At 42.9% G+C, this 25,654-nt stretch overlaps 1 protein-coding gene and 1 non-coding gene across 4 annotated transcripts in view; one reads left to right on the top strand and one right to left on the bottom strand.

The window, feature by feature from the left end:
• Window positions 1–25,654, top strand: part of HHAT (hedgehog acyltransferase) — a 635,839-nt gene that overhangs the window by 41,630 nt on the left and 568,555 nt on the right. The window lies entirely within an intron of this gene.
• LOC111820382 (U5 spliceosomal RNA) lies at window positions 5,285–5,398 on the bottom strand. The gene has a single exon (XR_002823936.1). It is a non-coding gene; the product is annotated as a U5 spliceosomal RNA (small nuclear RNA).

Genomic DNA, 25,654 nt, shown 5'->3' with positions numbered 1-25,654 from the left:
TCAATTCCCAGATTTGAATGAGTTAAAAGACGTACAACCCCTTGAATGAAGGGGAGGCTGGGTCCCCTTGAGGAAGGTCTCCAATACACTGCCAAAAAAAAAAATCTTTTTTATTGTTGTAATTAAATGAAGTTTACATTTCAAGTTAGTCTCCCATACAAAAAAAAATTTTTTTTTTACATACATTGTTATGAGACCCCAACCGCTCAACCCATTCTGCGACAGCACACTCCTCCCCTCCGCCCCTGATTCCCCATGAACATTCAACCAGCTTCTAACTCTCTGCCTTCCCATCTCACCTCTGGACAGACACTGCACCTTTGGTCTCTTGTATCTACTTGACTAAGAGGCACATCCTTCACAAGTATCACTTTATGTCCCACAGTCCAGTCCAGTCCCTGTCTGAAGAGTTGACCTCGGAAATTGTTTTGGTTCTGGGGTGATAGTTCAGGGGCCATGCTTTCTGGGGTGCCTCCAGTCTCAATCAGACCATTAAGTCTGGTCTTCTTACTAGAATTTGAGTTCTGCATCCCATCGTTCTACTGCTCCATCAGGGACCCCCAAAATTTTTTTTTGTTAATCTTTCTTCCAGCCTTCCCCAAAGGGATCTACGGCCTTTTACGAGAGTGACTGTTTACTGGGGAAAAGAAAATAATCAGACTTTTTGGGGATTACTGGATACTGCCTCTGAACTGACACTACTTCCAGGAGACCCAAAACATCACTGTGGCCCACCAGTCAGAGTGGGGCCATATTGAGGTCAGGTTATTAATGGAGTCTTAGCTCATGTCCATCTTACAGTAGGTCCAATGAGTCCCCGAACCCATCCTGTAGTGATTTTCCCAGCTCCAGAATGCATAATTGGAATAGATATACTCAGCAACTGGGCAGAACCCCCACACTGGGTCCCTGACAGTTTGAGTAAGGGCTATTATGGTAGGAAAAGTCAAGTGGAAGCCATTAGAACTGCCCCTACCTAGGAAAATAGTAAACCAAAAGCAACTCTGCATTCCTGGAGGGATTGCAGAGATTACTGACATTATCAAGGACTTGAAGGATGCAGGGGTAGTGATTCCCACCACATCCCTATTCAACTCGCCTGTTTGGCCTGTGCAACAAACAGATGGATCTTGGAGAATGACAGTGGATTATTGAAAACTTATCCAGGTGTTGACTCTGATTGCAGCTGCTGTTCCAGATGTAGTTTCATTTCTTCAGCAAATTAATACATCTCCTGGTATCTGGTGTGCAGTTATTGATCTGGCTAATGCCTTTGTCTCCATGCCTGTTTGGGAGGACCATCAGAAGCAGTTTGTCTTCAGCTGGCAAGGCCAGCAATACACCTTCACTTGCCTACATCAGGGCTGCATCAGCTCTCCAGCCCTATGTCATAATTTAGTCTGGGACCTTGATCACCTTTTCCTTCCACAAGACGTCACGTTGGTCCATTACATTGATGGCATTTTGCTGATTGGACCTAGTAAGGAAGAAGTGTCAATGACTCTGGACTTATTGGTAAAACATTTGCATGCTAGAGGATGGGAAATTAATCCCACAAAAATTCAGGCAGCTTCCACCTCAGTGAAATTTCTAGGGGTCCAGAGGTGTGGGGCATGTTGAGATATTCCTTCTAAAGTGAAGGATAAGTTATTGTATCTAGCTGCTCCCACAACTAAAAAGGAGGCACAATGCCTAGTGGGCCTCTTTGGATTTTAGAGGCAACGTATTCCTCATTTGGGTTTGCTACTCCAGCCTATTTATCAAGTGACTTGAAAATCTGCTAGTTTTGAGTGGGGCCCAGAACAAGAGAAGGCTCTGCAACAGGTTCAGGCTGCCATGCCAGCTGCTTTGCCACTTGGGCCATATGATCCAGCTGATCCAAAGTGCTTGAAGTGTCAGTGGCAGATAGAGATGCTGTTTGGAGACTTGGCAGGCCCCTATTGGTGAATCACAGTGCAGACCCTTAGGATTTTGGAACAAAGCCTTAGTATCCTCTGCAGATAACTACTCTTCTCTTGAGAAGCAGCTTTTGGCTTGTTAGGCCTTAGTAGAGACTGAATGCTTAACCATGGAACACCAAGTCACCATGTGGCCCGAGCTGCCCGTCACGAACTGGGTGTTGTCTGACCCACAGAATCATAAAGTTGGACGTGCACAGCAGCACTCCATCATTAAATGGAAGTGGCATATACGAGACTGGGGCTGAGCAGGACCTGAAGGCACAAGTAAGTTGCATGAGGAAGTGGCCCAAATGCCCATGGTCTCCATTCCTGTCACATTACCTTCCATCTCCCAGTCTGCACCTATGGCTTCATGGGGAGTTCCTTATGATCAGTTGACTGAAGAAGAGAAAATTTGTGCCTGGTTTACAGATGGTTCTGCGAGATATGCAGGTACCACTTGAAAGTGGACAGCAGCAGCACCACAGCCCATTTCTGGGAGCTCCCTTAAGGACAGTGGTGAAGGGAAATCCTCTCAGTGGGTAGAACTTTGAGCAGTGCACCTGGTTGTTCACTTTGCTTGGAAGGAGAAATGGCCAGATATGTGATTGTATACTGATTCATGGGCTGTGGCCAATGGTTTGGCTGGATGGTCAGGGACTTGGAAGGAACATGATTGGAAAATTGGAGACAAGGATTTATGGGGAAGAGGGATGTGGATAGACCTCTGTGAACGGGCCAAAGAAGTGAAGATATGTGTGTCTTATGTGAATGCTCACCAAAGGATGACCTCAGCAGAGGATGATATTAACAATCAAGTGGATAAGATGACACGTTCTGTGGAAACCAGTCATTCTCTTTCCCCAGCTACTCCTGTCATTGCTCAATGGGCTCATGAACAAAGTGGCCGTGGTGGCAGGGATAGAAGCTATGCGTGGGCCCAGCATAGCTTACCAAGGCTGACTTGGCTACATCCGTTGCTGAGTGCCCAGTTTGCCAGCAGCAGAGACCAACACCAAGTCCCTGATATGGCACCGTCCCTCAAGGTGATCAGCCAGCAACCTGGTGGCAAGTTGATTACATTGGACCACTTCTGTCATGGAATGGGCAGTCTTTTGTCCTTACTGGAACAGACACTTACTCTGGATATGGATTTGCCTTCCCTACACGCAATGCTTCTGCCAAAACTACCATCCGTGGACTTACAGAATGCCTTATTCACCATCGTGGTATCTCACACAGCATTGCCTCAGATCAAGGGACTCAGTTCACAGCAAGTGAAGTGCAGCAGTGGGCCCATGCTCATGGAATTCACTGGTCTTAGCATGTTCCCCATCATCCTGAAGCAGCTGGCTTGATAGAAGGATGGAATGGCCTTCTAATGACACAATTGTGGCACCAGCTAGGTGGCAGTACCTTGCAGGGTTGGGGCAGTGTTCTTCAGGAGGCTGTGTATGCTCTAAACCAGTGTCCAATATATGGTGCTATTTCTCCCATAGCCAGGATTCATGGGTCCAGGAATTGAGGTATGGAAATGGGAGTGGCACCACTCACTATTACCCTTAGGGATCCACTTGCAAGATTTTTACTTCCTGTCCCTGCGACCTTATGCTCTGCAGGTCTATAGGTCTTAGTTCTTTGGGGAGGAGTGCTCCCACCTGGAGACACATCACTGATTCCATTGAACTGGAAGCTAAGAATGCCACCTGGCCACTTTGGGCTCCTTATGCCTCTGGATCAACAGACAAAGAGGTGAGTTACTATACTGGCTCGTGTGACTGATCGTGATTACCAAGAGGAAATTGAATTGATATTACATAATGAAGGTAAAGAAGAGTATGTCTGGAATGCAGGAGATCCCTTAGGGCGTCTCTTGGTACTGCCATGCCCTGTGATTAAAGTCGATGGAAAACTATAGTAACCTAGTTCTGACATGACTCCTAATGACCCAGACCCTTCAGGAATGAAGGCTTGGGTCACCCTACCAGGCAAAGAACCATGACCAGCTGAGGTGCTTGCTGAGGGCAAAGGGAATACAGACTGGGTAGTGGAAGAAGGTAATTCTAAATACCAGTTATGGCCGCATGACCAGTTGCAGAAATGAGGACTGTAGTTGTTATGAGTATTTCTGCTTTGTATGTGTGCATCAAATATTTTTGTTTTCTTCACTTATAAAATATAAAATCTAAACAGGGCTAGTGGATTTTCGGTTGTACATGTGTTAGTTGTATCATGTTAGGCACAAGCATGACTTTATAATTGTCTTTTATTCAGAGATTATGTATGGTTTAAGGAGATGTATACTTGTGCTAAGTTGGCAAGGGGTGGTCTGTGATGGTTAAGATTGTTAAGTCAGCTTGGCTGAGCCATGATTCTCCATGTTTATATGTGATCACTCCCATGATGGAATCTGCTGTGAGTGGCCAGTCGGTTGAAAGGAAGTTTCCTTAGGGGTGTGGCCTGCATCCGAATATAAGCAGACATTCTGGCTTTGCTCACTGTGGATCCTGCAGCTGTCTCCTGTTCGTCTGACCTCTGGTTCTTGGGACTTGAGCTATCAGCTTATCTGCCGATCTTGGGATGTGTTGATCTTCACAGCCTGTTAGCAGGAGCCCTGCTCTCTGACCTGCCGATCTTGAGTTCGCCAGCTCCTACAGCTGTGTAATCGAGAGAATTCTTTATCCTGATCCACGGACTTGGGACGTTCCAGCCTCTACAATCACGTGAGCCATTTCCTTGACATAAATCCCTCTGTATATTTATATGCTTTACTGGTTTTGCGTCTCTAGAGAACCCAGCCTGAGAGGCAAGCACTAGAACACAGTTCACACCAATCCATTCTATGGGCTCGATGAACTCTCAGCTCTGCGTCCTCTGAGGTGCTCACACCACTACCTTTCATGAAAGGTTCTTTCCAAGTAGATATGACATTAGCCAGAGGGAAGTTCTGAGCTATCTACTTGGCATCAGGCATTCAGAAATTCTGCCAACCTGTAGCTGAACACAGGACCTTTATCTCCCTCAGAGCTGTTGCTAAAGGTGTGATAGCTTTCAACTTTTCTAGATTCTTGAACCTAGGCCAATGTCCCTAAATCGTTTTAGCCAGTCCTTGTTTCTAACAATTATTATGCTAATTAACAAGTCACAAATTTCACTCAGGAAAACCCACTGAACACTTATTATGCTAATTACAAAACTTCCAGCTGTAAAGTAAGAGCCTGTGGACTGCTAACTGGGATACTAACTCCTCTGGGTTGTAGCTTCAACAGCAATTTTATTATACAGCTCATGCTGAATTATTTCCTTTTAAAGATAGTGTCTCATTTTCAACAACAACAACATTAGCCCTGCTGTAGCAGGGCCTCAAAAATTCAGCTAAGAACTCAGAATTGTTCCTCTCCATGGAAATCTGTAGTAAAAGGTGAAAGATCATGCAAACTGAAGAGGAATCAGAATTTGCCCTTGTCGTACTAACTCACTTCTCCAGTCACTGCTACCCCTAGTGCGCCGATGGTGACTTTTTACCCACAAGTGCTACTTACTGCCTACAGCTTGTACAAGGAATTCTGCAAGTAGAATCTCATACTTAGAAATGTTGTCAAAAGGAATATTCTTTTTAAACTTGAAAGAATTGTGCAATGTGCAGATACTATGGGCATGCAAATGACAAGTGTGAGTCTTCAACTCTTAGACTGCAGGAATACCTTAGTATTCACTGAGTACCTCTAGAGCCACCATAGGGGTGAAGCAGAGGTCAGTCTGGCTGAGATCTAAACCCCTTTCTGGTGCAACCAGAGAATCTGTGGTTTTATGTTGAGTACCATTTCTTTTCTTTCTTGTTATTCTTTTTACAAATCTTTTTATTTTGAAATAAATACATAGTCACAGGAAGTTGGCAAAAATAGAATAGAGAGGTCCCATTTACCTTACACCCAGCTTCCCCAGTGAAAAATCTTACCTAACATAGTAAAATTCCTAGCCCAGTACCTTAGTTATCTAGTTCTGCTTTAACAGAAATACCACAAGTGGATGGCTTTAACAAACAGAAATTTATTCTCTCACAGTTTAGGAGGCTAGAAGTCTGAATTCAGGGCACCAGCCCTAGGGGAAGGCTTTCTGTCACTGTCAGCTCTGGAAGAAAGTCCTTGCCTCCTTTCAACATCTGTGGGCCTGATGTTCCTGGGAGATCTCCAGGTGTCTTGACATCAGTCTTCCCCTGGGTCTAGGAGGTTCTCAGCCCAGGGACCCTGGGTCCAAAGGACATACTCTGCTCTTGGCTCTTCTTTCTTGGTGGTAGGAGGTCCCTCATTTTCTGCTGGCTTCTTTCTCCTTTTATCTTTTGTAAGATAAAAGGTGATGCAGGCCACATCCTAGGGAAACTCCCTTTACATCAGATCGGGGCTGTGACCTAAGAGTGTTGCATCCTACCCTAGTCCTGCTTCATTAGCGTAAGCTATTCCTGTCTCATTAACATAACAGACAAATCACACCTAAATGGGACAATAACCACAGGCATCAGAAAAAAAACCAGTTGCTGTCAAGTCCATTCTGACTCATAGTGATCCTATAGGACAGAGTAGAACTTCCCCATAGGGTTTTCAGGGAGTGCCTCGTGGATTCAAACTGCCGACCTTTTGGTTACCAGGTGTAGCCCTTGACCACTACGCTATCAAGGTTTCCACCACAGGCATAGAGGTTAGGATTTACAACACATCACAAAATTGGAGGACAACCATACAATACTGGGAATCATGGCGTAGCCGAATTTACACATATTTTTTGGGGGACACAATTCAATCTATGACACCCAGGAAATTAACATTGGTATAATCCACAGACCTTATTCACATTTTGTCAGTTGTACGTGCACTTATTTGTGTATAGTTCTGTGCAGTTTATCATGTGTAGATTCATGTAATCACCAACACAATTAAGATACAGAACCTCGAAGAACCACCTTGCATTACCTCTTTATAGAGTAGTCAGACCCATCCTCCTCCTCAAGTCCTTAAGCCCTGGGAACCACTAATCTGGTCTCAATTTCTGAAATTTTGTCATTTTTAGAATGTTATATAAATGGAATCATACAGCATGTAACCTTTTGAGATTCACTTTTTTCACTCAGCATAATGTCCTCAACATCCATCTAAATATATTGTAATGTGTACCAATAAGTTGTTCCTTTTTATTGCAGAGTGCTAGATTCTGGGTATGGATGTACCACAATTTGTTGAACCATTCACCCATTGAAGGACATTGGGTTGCTTCTAGTTTTTGACTATTATGAATAAATCTGGTATGAACATTACAGGTTTTTGTGTAGACATAAGTTTTCATTTCTAAGGGCTAAATTCCTAGGAATGTGATTTCTGGATTGTATGATAAATGTCTATTTAGTTTTACAAGAAATTTGCAAACAGTTATCCAGAGTGGCCGTACCATTTTACATTCCCGCCACCAAAGTATCAGAGATCCAGTTTCTTTGCATCCTTCCTAGCATTTGGTATTTTCACCATTTTTAATTTTGGCTGTTCTAATGGGTATACATTGATATCTAACTGTAGTTTTAATTTGCATTTCCCTAATGGTTTATGATGTTGAACATCTTTTCATATGCTTATTTGTCATCTATATATCCTTTTTGGTGAAATGTCTGTTCATGTCTTTTGCTTATTTTTTTCCTGGATTTTTTTTTTCTTTACAGTTGAGTTTAGAGAATTTTTTATATAGTTTAGATACTATTCATTTGTCAGATAGGTGGTTTGCAAATATTTTCTCTCAGTCTATAGCTTTTCTTTTCATCCTCTTAATAGGGTCTTTCACAGAGAGCTAAAGTTTTTAATTGTCATGAAGTCAAATTTATGGTTTTTTTTTTTTCTTTTTTTTATGGATTGTGCTTTTGGTGTCATATGTACTCTTGGCCTACCCATACAACCCAGTGATTTGCTCTTTTGTTTTCTTCTAATAGTTTTTTTTTTTTTTAGTTTACCACTATATTTAAGTTTATGAACCATTTTGAAATTTTTTTTTATTAGTTTAGGTTATTGTTGTTGTGTGCCATCGAGTTGATTCCGACGCATAGCGACCCTATAGGACAGAGTAGAACTGCCCCATAGGGTTTCCAAGGAGCAGCTGGTGGAGTTGGACTGCTGACCTTTTGGTTAGCACCCGAGCTCTTAAGTATTATGCCACCAGGGCTCTATTAATTTAGGTAAAGTTTTATTTTCTTGCCTGTGGGTGTCCAATTACCCCAGTACCATTTATTGAAAAGACAAATTTTCCTTTATTAATTTGATTTTGCAACTTTCTCAAAAATTAGTTGACCATACTTGTATGGGTCTACTGTTGGGTTCTCTATTACGTTACATTAATCTGTGTATCTCTCTCTGCACAAATACCATCCTCTCTTGATTACTAATAAGTCTTAAAATTAAGTAATGTAATTTCTCTAACTTCCTTCTTTTTCAGGATTGTTTTAGCTCTTTTGCTTTTCCATATAAATTTTAGAATAAACTTTTCTATATCTCCATAAAATTTCACTGGGATTTTGTTAAGAATTGCATGAAATTTATAGATCAATTGAGGGATAATTGACATCTTTACTGTGTTGAGTCTTCCAATTCATAAACATGGTGTGTCTTTCTTTTTATTTAGATCTTTGATTTCTTTCAACAGCATTAATCAGATGCTTGATATATTAGCATAGTTTATAGTTGGGGAATTTTATGAGTTTGTGTAATTTGATGTCTGTTGTTGTTGTTAGGTGCCGTGGAGTTGGTTCTGACTCATAGTGACCTTATGTACAATAGAATGAAACACTGCCCGGTCCTGTGCCATCCTGATAATTGTTGGTATGCTTGAGCCTATTATTGCAGCCACTGTGTCAGTCCATCTTGTTGAGGGTCTTCCTCTTTTTTGCTGACCCTCTATTTTACCAGGCATGATGTCCCTTCTCCAGGGACTGGTCCTTCCTGATAGCATGTCATCAGTATTTGAGATGCATTCTCACCATCCTTGCATCTAGTGAGCTTTCTGGCTATACTTCTTCTAAGACAGATTTGTTTGTTCTTCTAGCAGTCCATGGTATATTCAGTATTCTTCGGCAACGCCGTAATTCAAAGGCATCAATTCTTCTTCGGTCTTCCTTATTCATTTATCGCTTTCACATGTATATGAGGTGATTAAAAACTCCATGGCTTGAGTGAGGCACACTGTAGTCCTCAAGGTGACATCTTTGCTTTTCAACACTTTAAAGAGGTCTTTTGCAGCAGATTTGCCCAATGCAATGCGTCATTTGATTCCTTGACTGCTGCTTCCCTGGGTGTTGATTGTGGATCCAAGTAAAATGAAATCCTTGACAACTTCAATCTTTTCTCCGTTTATCGTGATGTTGCTTATTGGTCCAGTGTGAGGATTTTTGTTCTCTTCTATGTTGAGGTGTAATCCATACTGAAGGCTGTAATCTTTGATCTTTATCAGTAAGTGCTTCAAGTCCTTTTCACGTTCAGCAAACAAGGTTGTGTCATCTGCATAATGCAGGTTGTTAATGAGTCTTCCTCAATCCTGATGCTGCGTTCTTCTTCATATAGTCCAGCTCCTCATACAGATTGAATAAATAGGGTGAAGGAACACAACCCTGTGTATTCTTGACTTTAATCCACACATACGCTTGTTCTGTTTGAACAGCTGCTTCTTGGACTAAGTACAGGTTCCTCATGAGCACGATTGAGTGTCCTGGAATTCCCATTCTTCGTAATGTTATCCATAATCTGTTATGATCCACACAGTCGAATGCCTTTGTATAGTCAATAAAGCACAGGGAAACATCTTTCTGGTATTCTCTGCTTTCAGCCAGGATCCATCTGACATCAGCAGTGATATCGCTTGTTCCACGTCTGCCTGAATCCGGCTTCAGTTTCTGGCAGTTCCCTGTTGATGTACTGGTGCAGCTGCTTTTGAATGATCTTCAGCAAAATATCATTTGTGTGTGATATTAATGATGTTGTTCGATAATTTCCGCATTCTGTTGGATCACTTTCTTTGGAATGGGTACAAATATGGATCTCTTCCAGTTGGTTGGCCCGGCAGCTGTCTTCCAAATAGCTTGGCATAGACGAATGAGTGCTTCCAGTGCTGCATCTGTTTGTTGAAACATCTCAATTGGTATTCCGTCAGTTCCTGGAGCCTCGTTTTTCGCCAATGCCTTCAGTGCAGCTTGGACCATCCGTTCTTGATCATATGCTACCTTCTGAAATGGTTGAACATCGATCGATTCTTTTTGGTAGAGTAACTCTGTGTATTCCTTCCGTATTCTTTTGATGCTTCCTGTGTTGTTTAATATTTTCCCTGTAGAATCCTTCAATATTGCACCTTGAGACTTTAATTTTTTTCTTCAGTTCTTTCAGCTTGAGAAATGCTGAGCATGTTCTTCCCTTTTGGTTTTCTATCTCCAGGTCTTTGCACAGATTTCATTATAATACTTTACTTTGTCTTGTCGAGCTGCCCTTTGAAATCTTCTGTTTAGCTCTTTTCCTTTTTTTTTTTTCTTTCGCTTTAGGTACTCCATGTTCAAGAGCAACTTTCAGACTCTCTTCTGATATCTATTTTGTCTTTTCTTTCTTTCCTGTCTTTTTAATGACCTCTTACTTTCTTCACATATTAAGTCCTTGATATCATTCCACAACTCGTCTGGTCTTCGGTCATTGGTGTTCAATGCATCAGATCTGTTCTTGAGATGATATCTAAATTCAGATGGGATATACCCAAAGCCATATGTTGGCTCTTGTGGACTTGTTTTAATTTTCTTCAGCTTCAACTTGAACTTGCATATGAGCAATTGATGTCTGTTCTGCAGTCAGCCCCTGGCCCTGTTCTGACTGATGATATTGAGCTTTTCCATTGTCTCTTTCCACATATGTAGTCGATTTGATTCCTGTGTATTCCATCTGATGAGGTCCACATGTATAGTCGCGGTTTATGTTGGTTAAAAAAGGTATTTGCAATGAAGAAGTCGTTGGTCTTGCAAAATTCTTTCATGAGATGTCCGATGTTGTTTCTATCACCAAGGCCATACTTTCCAGTTGTAAGTTTGTCGTACTGTGGTGGCTTGCGTGTTGCTGTGATACTGGAAGCTTTGCCACTGGTATTTCAAATATCAGCAGGATCACCCTTGGTAGACAGGTTTCAGCAGAGCTTCCAGACTAAGACAGACGAGGAAGAAGGACCTGGCAGTCTACTTCTGAAAAAATTGGCCAGGGAAAACCTTATAAATAACAGCAGAGCATTGTCTAATATGGTGCTGGAAGAGGAGCCCCCAGGTTTGAAGACACTCAAAATATGACTGGGAAAGAGTTGCCTCCTCAAAGTAGAGTTGACCTTAATGACATGGATGGGTCAAGCTTTCGGGACCTTGGTATGCTAATGTGGCAGAACTCAAAATGAGAAGAAACAGTTGCAAACATCCATTAATAATTGTAACGCGGAATGTACAGAATATGAATCTAGGAATATTGGAAGTTGTCAAAAATAAAATGGAATTCATAAAGATCGATATTCTAGGCATTATTGAGCTAAAATGTACTGAATTGGTCATTTTGAATAAGACAATCATATGGTATGCTATGCCGGGAATGACAAATTGAAGAGCAGTGGCGTCGCATTCACTGTCAAAAAGAACATTTCAAGATGTATCCTGAAGTACAGCGCTATCAGTGATAGGATGATATCCATATGCTTACAAGGAAGACCAGTTAATACAACTGTTATTCAAATTTTTGCACCAACCAGTAAGGCCAAAGTTGAAGAAACTGAAGATTTTTACCAACTTCTGCAGTCTGAAATTGATCAAACTTGAAATCAAGATGCAATGATAATTACTGGTGATTGGAACTCGAAACTTGGAAATGAAGAAAAATTGATATTTGGAAAAATATGGCCTTGGTGATAGAAACGATGCCAGAGATCTCATGATTTGATGTCTAGTTATCCCATTCTATTACACTTTTCTGTCATGACCCTTAACATACTTATCAGTCATATTAATGGCTTACAATTCATTTTTCCGTTTAACTTGTAGAAAAATTGGTCAGTGTTTCTCCCATTTGAGAAATGTGGGGAAAATAATACAGTTTTTATGCCTGTGACTTCATGCTGGAATTTAATAATTAGTTTTTAAAAATTTGGTTCTTTCTTTGTTAGATTCAGGAAGACTGGGAGAAATACGAAATAGACAAAAGAGGGAGGCAGAATCTGTCCATTGTTGACCAAGTGTATGCATGTTGTTGATGATGTTAGTTGCTGTGGAGCCCGTTCCGACTCATGGTGGCCCCATGTGTGCAGAGTAGAACTTTTCAATAGGGGTTTCAAGGCTGTGACCTTTTGGAAGCAGACTGACAGGCCTGTCTTCCAAGGTGCCTCTGAGTAGTTTTTGTTTTCCTTTGTGCTGTTGGATTTTTTTTGTTGTTGTTTTTTAAATATATATATATATACATATATATACATATCTATATATACATATGTATTAAGCACATTTGCCAATTCAGTATTCTTCAATATTGTACAATTTAGAAGCATCAATTACATTAATCATGTTGCTCAACCATCGCCAAAATCCTTTGCCCCATTGTTTGTCACCATAAGTGGAAACTCATGCTTCCTAAACAGTGACTCTGTTTTTCCTCCTCCCTCCTGACCCTAGTAATTATTTGTAAACTTTGGTCTTTCAAAAAACCAGAAAACCCCAACTCATTTGTAGATATTTCATATGAGATCATACGATATTTGACCTTTGTGACTGACTTACTTCACTCAGCATGTTTTCAAGCTTCATCCGTGTTGTAGCACGTATCAGGACTTCATTTCTCTTTATGGCTGAGCGATATTCTATTGTATTTATGTACCACCTTTTGTTTGTCCATTCATCTGTTGATGGACCTTTAGGTTGCTTCCGTCTCTTAGCTGCTGGGTTGCAATGAACGTCAGTGTACTAAAACAGAGTGCTTTTTGATAGAGGTTTTTTGAAATTGATCTACATACTCCTTGTATATTGAGTAATTAAACTTTTTAATGAGCCAAATGAACCAGTTTGAATGTCAAAATTGACAGTTTGAGAGTTCAGTGGTATATAATTAGAAACAAGGAAACATCTTCCCTCCAAAACCTGCCCTTCCCCTTCATGACTGTGTATCAGGTTGTCTAGGGCAGAAATACGGGTGTTAATCTTTGATCCCTCCCCTACCATCCAGGCAGCTGTGCCTTCTAGATGCCTCTTGAAATGCCTGCTCTGCTTCCTCACCTATAGTTCGGACTGTCTCTGCTAGATGACAGCAAGCCACCACCTGCCTGTTGGTTGTGCTGTGGTGGCTTGAATGTTGCTGTGATGCTGGAAGTTATGCCACCAATACTGAAAATACCAGAAGGGTCACCTGTGGTGGACAGATTTTAGTAAAGCTTCCAGACTAATACAGACTAGGAAGAAAGGCCTGGATACCTACTTCTGAAAATTAGCCAGTGAAAACCTGTGATCACAACAGAACATTGACTCGTTTGCCTTGAATCCGTTATTAGGAAGGATCCATTGCTGGAGGAAGACATCATGTTTGGTGAAGTAGAGGGCCAGTGAGGGTGTGGGAGACCCTCTGTGAGATGGATTGGCACACTAACTACAAAGACGGACTTGAACATGCTGGTGATTATGAGGATGTTGCAGGACCAGGCAAAGTTCTGCCCTGTACTGGTTTGCCCGGCTTAGGTCATGAGGGGCATTTAAGAACGTGGGAGTGCTCTACAGTGGGAATGGTGCAGTGGGTGGGAGCCCTGTGAATGGCATTCCCACTCTGTGAGCAGCTTCTTTACCTAGGCAGGATAGTAAAGACGTTTATGCAGAGACTTCAGTATTTACAGAAAAAGATAAGTTTTATTAGAGAAAGCATTTTATCTTTGGGAAATGCTGGTTGGGGAGAGAGTGTTGTCTCTGGAAATTATGAGAAGTAAAATGATTCAGTTCAAATTAGTTTAGAAATAGCAGAGCATCTGGGGAAAGACAAAGAAAACTCTTCCAATAATTGCTAAATGAATCAGCCTGAGTTCATCCAGAGAGCAGTGCCTCTTCTGTGCAGAATTCATACAAAATTAGTCCTCTTTCTTCTTTCTCCTCGAGATTTTTGGGCCACTGAGGTGAGTTTGCTCTCTGTGAGCATGCAGGCAAACACTTCTGGATTCCAGTACCTTGTTAAGGTTTCCTCTGTTCATAGACAACTTTTCCTCAGCGTAATTAGGAATTATTCACTTTGTCATTGTCTCAAAGTCAATAATATGTGCACAATACTATTTAGGAAATAAATACACAAATATGTCTAGTATTTCTGTTGTGTTTCTTTTTGCAATATTGCTGGGCGTCGGTAAGAAAAATGGTAAATATATTAAACTTTCCATGGTTTGCTGTACTTGAGGTAAAAGGAGATGCAGTAATGAAAAGTATTGTCTGGTAGGTGAGGTAGGTCATCTTCTGTCTAGTTTCGATAGATGTGAGTAGATGCGTTTGTGGATGTGTTCCAGTGTAAACACTCACTGCCTTCATTATCCACTTGTAGAAACCGCTTGGGGTGACCTCGTTGGTGTTTTCCTCTGTTTCAGTTTTCACCATTGAGCAGGCTCGTTTCAGAGTAGTGTTCCTCAAAGTGAATTATTTTCATGCTGCTTTTGTTAAAGCTATTATCTATTATTGGAGCCCTGGTGGTGCAGTGGTTAAGAGGTCAGGCTGCTAACCAAAATGTCAGCAGCTCGAATCCATCAGCTGCTCCTTGGAAACCCCAATGGGGCAGTTCTACTCTGTCCTGTAGGGTCGCTATGAGTCGGAATTGACTCAATGGCAACAGGTTTGTTTCTTTTTTTTCCCTATTAAAGCTGGAGCTGGCTTCTAATCTGAAGGAAGTTCCTCTCATACTATGCTGATTCAGGTTCCATTACAGACAAAAGAATTCACTCCAGTCATTTTAAGCAGAAAATGATTAATTGCAAGGTTTTAAGCAGATTTCAGAATAATTGCAAGGACTGTAGTAGCAAACAGTAACTGGGCTTCCAGGAAGAATTCCTAGCCATCCTGCAGAAGTGCTGCTGCTGGCTTGAGACCCTCGTGCCCTGGTGCACTGGCAGAAATGGCCCAGCGGGGAAGCTGCAGCACGGCTGCTGTCGGCTCCTGTCAACCTCTGGACTGACCGCACCCTTGTGTCTCCTCTGTGGCTGGTACATCACAACCAAAGGGCCTCTGCCACCATGCTTTCAGAAGAGCCCCACGGCCCCCGTGTTCTGCTGCTCTTTAGCTTTCTAAGTCTTAGTGTATTTGTTCACCAGAAGCTAGGTCATATGCAGCTGCAGGGACTTATGGAAGTGCAGTTTTTTGCCTTCTAACCTCCAGTGTATAGGACATCTGCTAGAAGGGGGTTGGAGTAGTACTGACTGAGCCAATTGGCAGGACCTACCATACAGAGCAGACAGTTTATTTTGAGAAGGTTAAGATGGTTGCTTTTCCATGGCATTGTGGATATTGCAGCTTTTCTGAATGCGGATATTCCCCGTTGTTAACCATGGATTCACTTTTTTCAGTCCAGTTTCTAGAATCTTTTCACTGGGGAATCTCCGGGTGGTACAGATGGTTAAGTGCTGGATTACTAACTGAAAGGTTGGCAATTCAAACCCACCCAGAGGCGCCTCTAAAGTAAGGCCTGGTGATCTGCTGCTGAGAGGTCACAGCCTTGAAAATTCGACGGAGCAGTTCTGCTCTGCACACATGGGGTCGCCATGAGTTGGAATCAACGTGACAGCAGACAACAACAGGGATCTTGAGCAGCTCAACTTTCTGGTACTTTATGGGTGTCTCTATCTGTTTTAGGGTATGAAGCTTGAAAATCCCTGGATTTGTGTTTCTGGGGCTATCAAAGTAAAATAGTGTTTATGTATTTATTTACTTACTTAAAAAACACTTAATAAGTGCCGGACACTAATCTAAGTGTTTCTCATATTTTAACTTGTTTAATTCTCATAACTAGATCATGAAATACTCTATTTTGTCCATTTCTTTTGGGTGAGTTATTGGTATACCGGAGAGTAGACCTTGAGGTGGTGAAGATAATTTGCAGAGCCGATTATCTCCAGTAATGTCCTATAAGTCTGCATTCTCTAACTATGTTTATAAAGGCATTCAAGGGCAGGTTGCAGGTTCTCTATTTTTTTGTGTCTCTTCTTCCCCTTTCCCAACCCATGGTAGACTATACTTACACCAGGTTCTTAAAAGTGATTTGACTATTGAATAATCATTTAATTTATTCAACAAAATTTTATTAAACATCTAGTAAATATTGGCTTCTTGGAGATACAATGCTGAAAAAAATACATATATGTGTGTATATATATATAGATAACATATATTGATTACATATATATTGATCATATATTTTATATTTATATACAGTCAGTTGTTGTCATGTTGACTCTGACTCATGGTAACTGCACATGTATCAGAGTACACCTGTGCTCCATAGGTGCCTCTGTGCTGCCTCCACCCACCCACCCAAAGGTAAGTTAGCAGCTGAGCATGTTAACCATTTCACCACCCAGGGACACCACATGTGTGTGTGTTTCCTGTTAGAAAGGAGCTCGCAGTCTAGTGGCGAGGCAGCCCAGTAAGCAGTAATTACGACACAGTATGACAAGTAGGCCATGATAAAGATAATCATAGTGCCTTGTGGGGGCATAAACGAGGGGTGCTGAATCCAGATTGAAAGGGGTGGGTTAGGAAAGGCTTCCTGGGAGAGGGCTCACCTGGGCTGAGAACTGAAATGTAGGTCATCATTACCATGATGTTGAAGGGACCAGTGTCTCCAAATAGAGGGAGCAAAGTGTGGTCCTGCTGGGAGAGGGAGTATGAACACGGCGCATGTGGGCGACTCTCAGAGAGGTCAGCATGGCTGGACTGTGGGACTGGGGGGCAAGGCTAGGTAGAACCATGAAGTGGGCAGGGCCAGATCATGAATGGCTGTGTGAGTTTTGCTGAGGGTGTCTCCCTGGAATGCTAAGGGGAACTGAAGACTCTTAAGTGGGGAGTAACTGATCAGGTGGTGAAGGTATTACTTTGGTGCCGTGTGGAGGGGACAAGCCTGAATGGGTAGAGGATAGGCCCCAGGATTGAAGCAGGTCCAACAGAGTTTATGGGGGGAAGGTGGGCAGTAACTCCAAGTTTTTCCTGGATAACAAAGATTCGGGAATGGGCTGATTCTCTTCCATGGCCTTCATTAGAATCTGCTTCATCTGAAGATGTAGACTGCTGAACTGATAGCAAGTTCTCTAAAAATGCCATTTATATGCATAATTAAACAAGGCTCCTGACCTCTCCCACTACTAGTAGGTAAATGATGGGGCTAGGGAATTTAGTCATCCCTTAGAACAGGTTTCACCAAACTAAGGCCTATAGGCCAAATCTGGCCCTCTGCCTGTTTTTGTTAGTAAAGTTTTTTTTTTTAGGTCTTTCTTTATTCATGAAATTTAAAAGCATTCTTTCTTTAAAATGCAAATATCCTTTGCAAAAGGTATACTTTACGCTTACTACTCATTCACATCTCAGTGGAAAAAGTATTTAAGATCTTTTCTTAAGAGCCAGATTTTGAGAAGGAAACTGGGAGGAGGAGAGCTGGAGTGTGGAGGGTGTGAAGGGAAGGCTAACCACCCAGAGGGAAATCAGCATGAAGAAGACGTGCCTGAAAGGGTGACAGGCACCTGCAGAGCTTGTCGGAGGAAAGATGTCCTCAGGCCAGCAGCCTTTGAGTCATCCTTGACTCCTGTCTTTCTCTCCACCTCACACTAGATCATCAGCAAATCCCGTCAGTCCTCTCTTCAGATATAGCCAGAAAAGTTCTGTTGGAACACAGCCACTCACATTTTTATGTATGTCTGTGGCTGCCCTCCCGGCCCATGGGCGGAGTTGAGCTGTTGCTATAGGGGCCATATGGCCCACGGAATCAAAACTATTTACCATCTGGCCCTTTATGGTAAGTTTGCTGACCTTTGCCTTGGAGGGATGATTTTTGATAGCAAGAAGCAGGTTAGGTTAGGAGGAATGAGTTCAATTTTAGATGCATTGACTTTTCTGACCTTGTGTTTTGGGCTTCATTAATAAATCACTTAGCTTTCAATATCACATTTAATTCTAATTATATAAGTGAGGACTTACCAGCCGAAGGTCCTGTAACAATAGAGGACAGAACTGGAACTCACGCCTGAGTCTCCTGAGTGTGAGCACAGTCTGATTTCTGCCACACACAGCATGTCACGGGCTACATCTGCCGCTCCAAGGATAAGGCTGCTTTCCCTGCACTGGGATGGACAGAATGGTGAAACTAGTATCTGCTGGAAATAGAAAGGTCACACCAGTCCATGCCTAGATCCAGGGCAGAACTGCCCACTGACAGGCCTCCCACCCCTGGGATTCCTCCTGATTTCTCCCAGGCAGGCCTTCCTCTGACATCACCCGTTGTAATCACCTTCCTCTTTGTTCTTGGGTGTCCTTTACTCTGATGGATCTTCACACTAGTGACGTTCATTCCCTCGGCCAGTTCTCTGGGAATCACCACCCATTCTTTCTGCAAGGCCCTAGAGAAGCATAGAAATGAGCAGGTCTGACCATGGAGATGGTGGAACATTCCAGTCAGGCTGCAGCTCTGCCTGAACTGTGAGGAATTCAACTTTACGTTTCTGAGGTCCTGAACCTCCTTGGAGGCACTGCGCCGAGACTGGCTGCTCTAAGGAGATCACTCTCAGGTCTTTCAGTTCCTGATTGTGTTTGTGGAAGGTAATGAAAATGTCCATCAAAGCGGATTTCATTATTAGGTAAATAAACACACTGGCCTTTTTATTGATCTCAACAGAAATGTGAGTTCAGACAAGTGGAAAGAATTATCCATTTAAAACAAAACAAACAAAAAACCCAAAACATTCAGAAGCCTGAGCAAAGTCCTGCTGACTGACAGGATTAAGTTTTCAGGGAGCACTTACAAAGCCAGTTTGCACCCCCTTATTGTCAGCCATGGCTCATCCTTGCCCTTAGGATGAAATCAGAATGTTACAACAGAAGATGTCCTAATGTGTCTGCCCAGAAGGAGGTGGAGGGATTAGAACAGGAAGAGGCCTTGCTGACGTAGTTCTCTGTGATGCACCATGCAGACAAAGGGTTAATTTAGGAAGGCCTTGTTTGGCCTCACACTTGGGACGTAAAATGGTACAGCCTCTGTGGAAAACATGCTGGTGGCTCCTCAAAAAGTTAAACGTAGAACAAACATACCATGTTGTTAGGTGATGTCGAGTCCATTTCGATTTATAGTAATCCTATAGGACAGAGTAGAACCCATAGGGTTTTCTAGGTTGTAATCTTTACAGAGGCAGATCACCAGGTCTTTTCTCCTGAGAAGTTGCTGGTGGGTTTGAACTGCCTTTTGGTTAGCAGCCAAGTGCTTAACCATTGCGCCACCACGGCTCCTTAGAATTATCTTATGACAGCAATTCCGTGCTTCAGTGTGCACCCAAAAGTTGAAAACAGGGACCCTAACAAATGCTTGTACAGGAATGTTCATTGTAGCATTATACACAATAGCCAAAAGGTTGAAACAACCCAAATGTCCGTCAACAGATGAATGGATAAATAAAATAGAGTACATACATACAAGGGAATATTACTCAGCCGTGCAAACGAATGATGTTCTGAGACACACTACAACAGGGATGAACCTGGAAAACACTATGAGTGAAAGAAACTGATCACAGAAGACCAAATATTATATGACTTCATTTATATGAAATACACAGAATAGGTGAATTCATAGAGACAGAAAGCAGATGAGCAGTTGCCTGGGGCTGCGGGGGGCAGATAATGGGGAGTGATGGGGAGCTTAATGGGTACAGGGTTTCCATTTGGGGTGATGAAAACATTTTGAGCCTAGATAGAGGTGATGGTTGCACAGTGTTGTCGATGCGCTGGCTGCCACTGCATGGTACACTTAGCATGGTTAATTTATGTTCTGTGACTCTCACCTCAGTAAAACAAGCAAACACACATACAAACAGCTCTAGATTTTTTAGAATCCTTAAAATGTGGAGTTTCAGTTCTTTGAATTCTGGCAAATAACTTTAAAAAACTTAATTGTAATTTTAGTTGCTGGTAAGAGCAGTGGTTCACTGAGCAGGAGGTAAGGCCCTGGGAGAATCTCGGCTGAAGACCCAGCAGTGAACTTGGGGTAACTGATGGCAGCTGCAGGATGACTTTCTCTGCTTCCCCTGGGTGTCTCGGTGGGTTCCTTGGGTTTTACCTGGCAGTTAGTGCTTTAACAACATTTCAGCCCACTGACCTTGCCTTATTAGCCATGTGCTTGCATTGTCTTTGGCTGGAAAATAGGCTTTAAGCCTGTGGCTTAATTCAGCCTTGTCTGGGGAATTCCAGAAAGAGAACAGAGGCAGACCTTGGTGACCACCCCGTTTTAGTAGTGCAGCACCCCAGCTAAGAGGCCGAGAGTGAGAGCGTTATGATCCAGGGAGGTTTGAGGGTGATGAGATTTCAGGGCTAGAAGGAGGAAAGATTTGCTCATTGGTGAGTGGACAGCTTAAAATTCTCATTTGCCAGGAATTTTTGCTTTTACGTTTCTGCCCTTGAACTAGTAGATAATCCTGAAAACAATTTGAGCCTGCAGGTGGAAGTGCACATGTTAACCGAGGGTCATTTGGCAGCATTAGGACATCACTGAAAATCAAGATGTTAAAAGATTACACAGTTCAGATTTTTAATGTTCAGTTTAAACATGGACGTTGTAGCTTGAGGACCTCAGACTTGACTTTAAAGTTAGACTCTGTCGCATTCTGATAGTTGTGAACTTCTCTGAGGGTTGTTCTCCTATCAAGCTACCGGCAGAGTCATACCACATGGTTAAGCTGCAGGCTGGGGTGGTTTCTTACCATTCTGGGGAAGAAGCAGGCTGCACGGTGGGGAACTCACGGGAACCATGCAGGCCCACTGGGTTAGGTGTGGAAGCTGGTGGCCTGCATGGTGGGCACTCAGGGCTCAGAGCCTGTGTGTGGTTGACCAGCGCTCTCTTACTGGTTCTTCTCTATAACCTGGAAAGTAACTGTCTTTTCCACTCACTGAAAGGAATCTTAGACATCATGCTGGCTCAGTCCTTCATTTACCCACGAGAAGACCCAGCTCCAGAAGCTCGGTAGCTGTCCAGGTTTACACGTGGGCAGAACCGTGAAGAGAACTGCTTTCTCTCCGCCTCATTCCCACTCCTCCACCATTTTAAAGGCTTGCTAAATGCTGGGCATGGGTGTTAACAAATTTGATTAAGTCAAGTTTCTTGGTTCTTGCTCAGCGAATTTATCATTTTTTTCCCTATAGAGAGAAAATACAAGAAGTAAATAAAATGTGCTATAATAAAAGTGCCAGAATTGAGGTGTAAATAGCAGATGAGATGGGAAGTGGGGCTGGGGGAGGGCAATGAGGTCTACCTGGAGGGCTGGGACCATCACCCTTGAACTGACATTTGAATTGTGCCGTCCATTGAGTCAGGTCATTGGGCTGGCTCTGAGGTTACCAGAGCGCTCAGGAGGTACTTTCTAGGTTGGAGACAGTTGGGTCAGATAGTGTGTGTGTGTGTGTGTGTGTGTGTGTGTGTGTGTGTGTGTGTGTGTGTGTATGGGTGGGGCTAGGGTTGTCCAGATAGAGAGGCCAGCACAAGTAGAGACATCTTGGAAAAGGCCTTCCTCTTTGGTATCAGATAGGCCTGGGTTTGAAACCCAGCTCTTCCTCTTAATAGCTTTGGGCAAATAATTTGCCTTCTCTGACCTCCGATAATTCATCTGTAACCCATCACCATCGAGTCAGTTCTAACTCACGGGGACCCCATGTGCTTCAGAGTAGAACTGTACTCCTCAGAGTTTTCTTGGCTGTAATTGTATGGAAGCAGATGCCAGGCCTTTCTTCTGCAGTGCTGCTGGGAGGATTCGAACTTCCAACCTTTCAGTTAGTAGCTATCTTAGTCATCTAGTGCTGCTATAACAGAAATACCACAAGTGGATGGCTTTAACAAAGAGAAATTTATTTCTTCACAGTAAGGTAGGCTGAAAGTCCAAATTTAGGGTATCAGCTCCAGGGGAAGGCTTTTTCTCTCTGTCGACCTTCTTCTCTTTGGTGTTCCCCCAGACTAGGAGCTTCTCTGCGCAGGGACCCTGGTCCAAATGACACGCTCTGCTCCCAGCACTGCTGCCTTGATGATATGAGGTCCCCAACTCTCTGCTTGCTTCCTTTTCCTTTTATCTCTTGAGAGACAAAAGGTGGTGCAGGCCACACCCCAGGGAAACTCCCTTTACACTGGATCAGGGATGTGACCTGGGCAGGGGTGGTGTTACAATCCCACCCTAATCCTCTTTAACATAAAATTACAATCACAAAATGGAGGCCAACCACACAATTCTGGGAATCACGGCCCAGCCAAATTGATACACACATTTTTGGGGGGACATAACATACATGCCAGTAGTTGAGTGCAAACTGTTTGCACCACCTAGGGACCTTGCCTTTGTACTGTCCATCAGCATCTGTTAACATGGACTCAAAAAACATCTACTTTAAGGACTGTAATTAGAAAACATGTCCCTAGAATGTTGATCAGTGATTTGTATGAGAAGGAAAGAAAGGTCTCTGTCAGTTACCTGCATGTACGCGGTTGAATTACACCACCTTGCCTCTCTTGCTTTGTGGTTAGATTTTAGAGTGTGTCTTAATTGTGGGGTGTGGTGGTGTTGGTGCTGGAAGTCTTCCCATTTAGACTGTGAGCTCCTTAAGGGTGAGGAATTCTTTTACGTTTTCCTACAGCACCTGGATCAAAACTCTGCTTGTATACAGGAAGGAGGCAGTTAGGAACTCCAGGTCCTGACCCTTTCCTTTGTTAAAAATAGGAAAAACTGTGGACGTTAAAGTAATAGTTTAAGACACCCCCAACTATTGTGTCCTGGTCCTGGGGTGGGAGCCCCCTGGGAGCTGTGGGTCAGAGGAGGACAGCTTTAGCTCCCCTGAATGTGGGGGCGTCTTCCCATGCCCAAGTGATCTTCCCAACGTTTGGGACTGTCATGCTGTGAACTGGTCAGGAGAAGCGTCTTGAGAAGCTGGATGTGATGGGAAGGCAGATACAAATGGAAGCAGCCACACAGAGGTCTCAGTATTGCCAGGTTGCAGATTGAAGCCTGAAAGTAAATAACCAAGTTTGTTAATGTGTTCAGTTCAGTAAATTCTTAATCTAGGTGCTCAGAGCTTTCAGTAGTGGGCATGATGATGGCTGCTCTAAGTTTATGAATGTTAGATAATCAGTCAGCTTTAGAGTGCATGTCCCTGCATGGGAAAGTTACGGGGTGAGGTGAAGTGTTAAGGATTATCTCGGTTTTTGGATGGTCAGCTGCAGGGAGGCATAATTAGTGATGAAGAGGCTTGCTACTTGTCTTAGTCATCTAGTGCTGCTATAACAGAAATACTACAAGTGGTTGGCTTTAACAAACAAATTTATTTTCTCATAGTTTAGGAGGTTAGAAGTCTGAGTTCAGGGTGCCGGGTCTAGGGGAAGGCTTCCTCTCTCTTTCAGCTTTGGAGGAAGGTCCTAGTCTCTTTGAGCTTCTCTCCTGGGAAGTCTTTATGTGGCCTGGTGTCTCTCTTCCCCTTCTCTGCTCTTTGATTGCTTGTTTAATCTCTTTTATATCTCAGAAGAGATTGACTCAAGATACACCTTACACTAATCCTTCCTCATTAACATAACAAAGATAACCCATTCCCAAATGGAATAATAACCACAGGCATAGAGGTTAGGGTTTACAACACTTATTTTTGGGGGACATAATTCAATCCATAACATTTCACCCTTTGGCCCTCCAAAATTCATGTCCTTCCCACATGCAAAACACATTCACCCCATCACATCGTCCCAAAAGTCTTAAATCAACTCCAAGTCCAAAACCTCATCTTCTGAATCCTCTAAATCAAATATGGGTGAGACTTCAGGTGTATTCCATCCCGGGGCAAAATTCCTCTTCATCTGTGGACCTGTGAGATCTACACTACAAGTTATTTCCAAAGTACAATGTTGGAACAGGCACAAGGTAGACATTTGCATTACAAATAGGAGAAATTGGAGGAAAAAAAAGGGTAACAGGCACCAAGCAAGTCCCAAACCCAGAAGAACAATTTACATTAGCTCTGTGTGGAGAAAAAACTTGAATGCTGTTTCAAGTTAAAACAGAGAGGTTTATTAAGGGTTTAAAATAATTGCAATTGGGGAACTTCATAGCCCATTGAAAATGGTATCAGGTAGTCCTGGGACAGTTTTGTTATACAAGTATTCTTATGGGGTAAAAAGAGGAACCAAACTATAGGGAGGGCAGTTACAGGGAAATCAATGGATATTGTAATAACCACACTCTGATTGGTTACTGCTTACTAACAGTATAGTTAGTGATTACAGATAGTTTCACAGGATGCTTACATCATGGTCACAAGATGCTTACATGTATTTTCTTTGTCTAGCAAAAATATCTTGTTGGCAACAGCAGCACTGAGACAGTACTTTTCCTGAGTACGTGTATTTTAAGGGGTGCAGATAGTCACTTGGTTAAGACCCCTCGGGGCATATGGTTTCACATCCTGGTTTTGACCACTGAGGAAAAAGATGTTTTTCTCAAAAACATAGCTGTTAGTCTAGAATTCAGATTAAAATTAGATCGTATTGTCAGCATAGTATGCCTCTGTGTCACTCACTACACTGAAAGTTGTCTTTTCCTGAGACAGCTCTGAAGGCTTGAAAATAATCCTCTGCTTTTTGGGACCATCTGAGCAATGGCCCCACCCTCCAGACTCTGGGTGTTGGCCATGTCCTCTGGATTCTGGGTGGAGGCCTCTCGGCCTTGGGCTTCAGTTCTGCCTTCCACGCCTGCTAGGACGACAACTCTGCTCCCTCAGCTTTGGGCAACCCTGTTCTCCTAGTCTATCTGAGTGGTGACCCCACCTCCTAGGCCTGGGCAGGTCCTGTTATTCTGCCCTTTGGGCATGGTAGCCCCACTCCTTCAGCTTTGGGCAGTGGCCCCATCCTCTTGGCCAGACTGAATGGCAGCCCCACACTCTGGAACTGAGTTGGTGAAGATCTGACTCTTTGAAACCTAGAAGGCGGTGGCTCCACCCTTTGAAACTAAGACAGCTCTGTTTGCCGTGCACTTTCCAACAGTTCTGCTGATCTGCAAGCTGATCTAGGGATGGTTCTTTTCTTTTCTTGGTGGACAACAGATGTAGCTCCTTTAACCTGTTTCCTGCCTGTAGAATTCCAAGAGGCAGATAACATTCTTTCCTTTTGTTCTTTCTCTGTCCCCTTCAGTCTAAACTGATGGGTTTTCTGCTGTGGTAGTTGGTTAGCTCCATCAGTCACAGGCTTAATCTCTTTAACAAAAGATTGCATAGTCATGCCCTTGGTGAAAATTCTAGGACATATGTCCTCAGTTTGTACAACAGAATCTTCTAGATCTTTAACTTTTGTTTTCATTTTGCACAGTTCATTTTTAAGTCCATCTCTTTCCTTTTGCAATCTACTATAAGCAGCAAGGAGAAACCACGCAGCCCCTTTAAGATCTTGCTTAGATATTTCCTCAGT

Source organism: Trichechus manatus, unplaced genomic scaffold (assembly GCF_000243295.1).
Source record: "Trichechus manatus latirostris isolate Lorelei unplaced genomic scaffold, TriManLat1.0 scaffold00035, whole genome shotgun sequence".
Taxonomy (NCBI): Eukaryota; Metazoa; Chordata; class Mammalia; order Sirenia; family Trichechidae; genus Trichechus; species Trichechus manatus.
The sequence above is the reverse complement of the archived record's forward strand: the minus strand, read 5'-3'. Positions and strand labels throughout refer to the sequence as shown.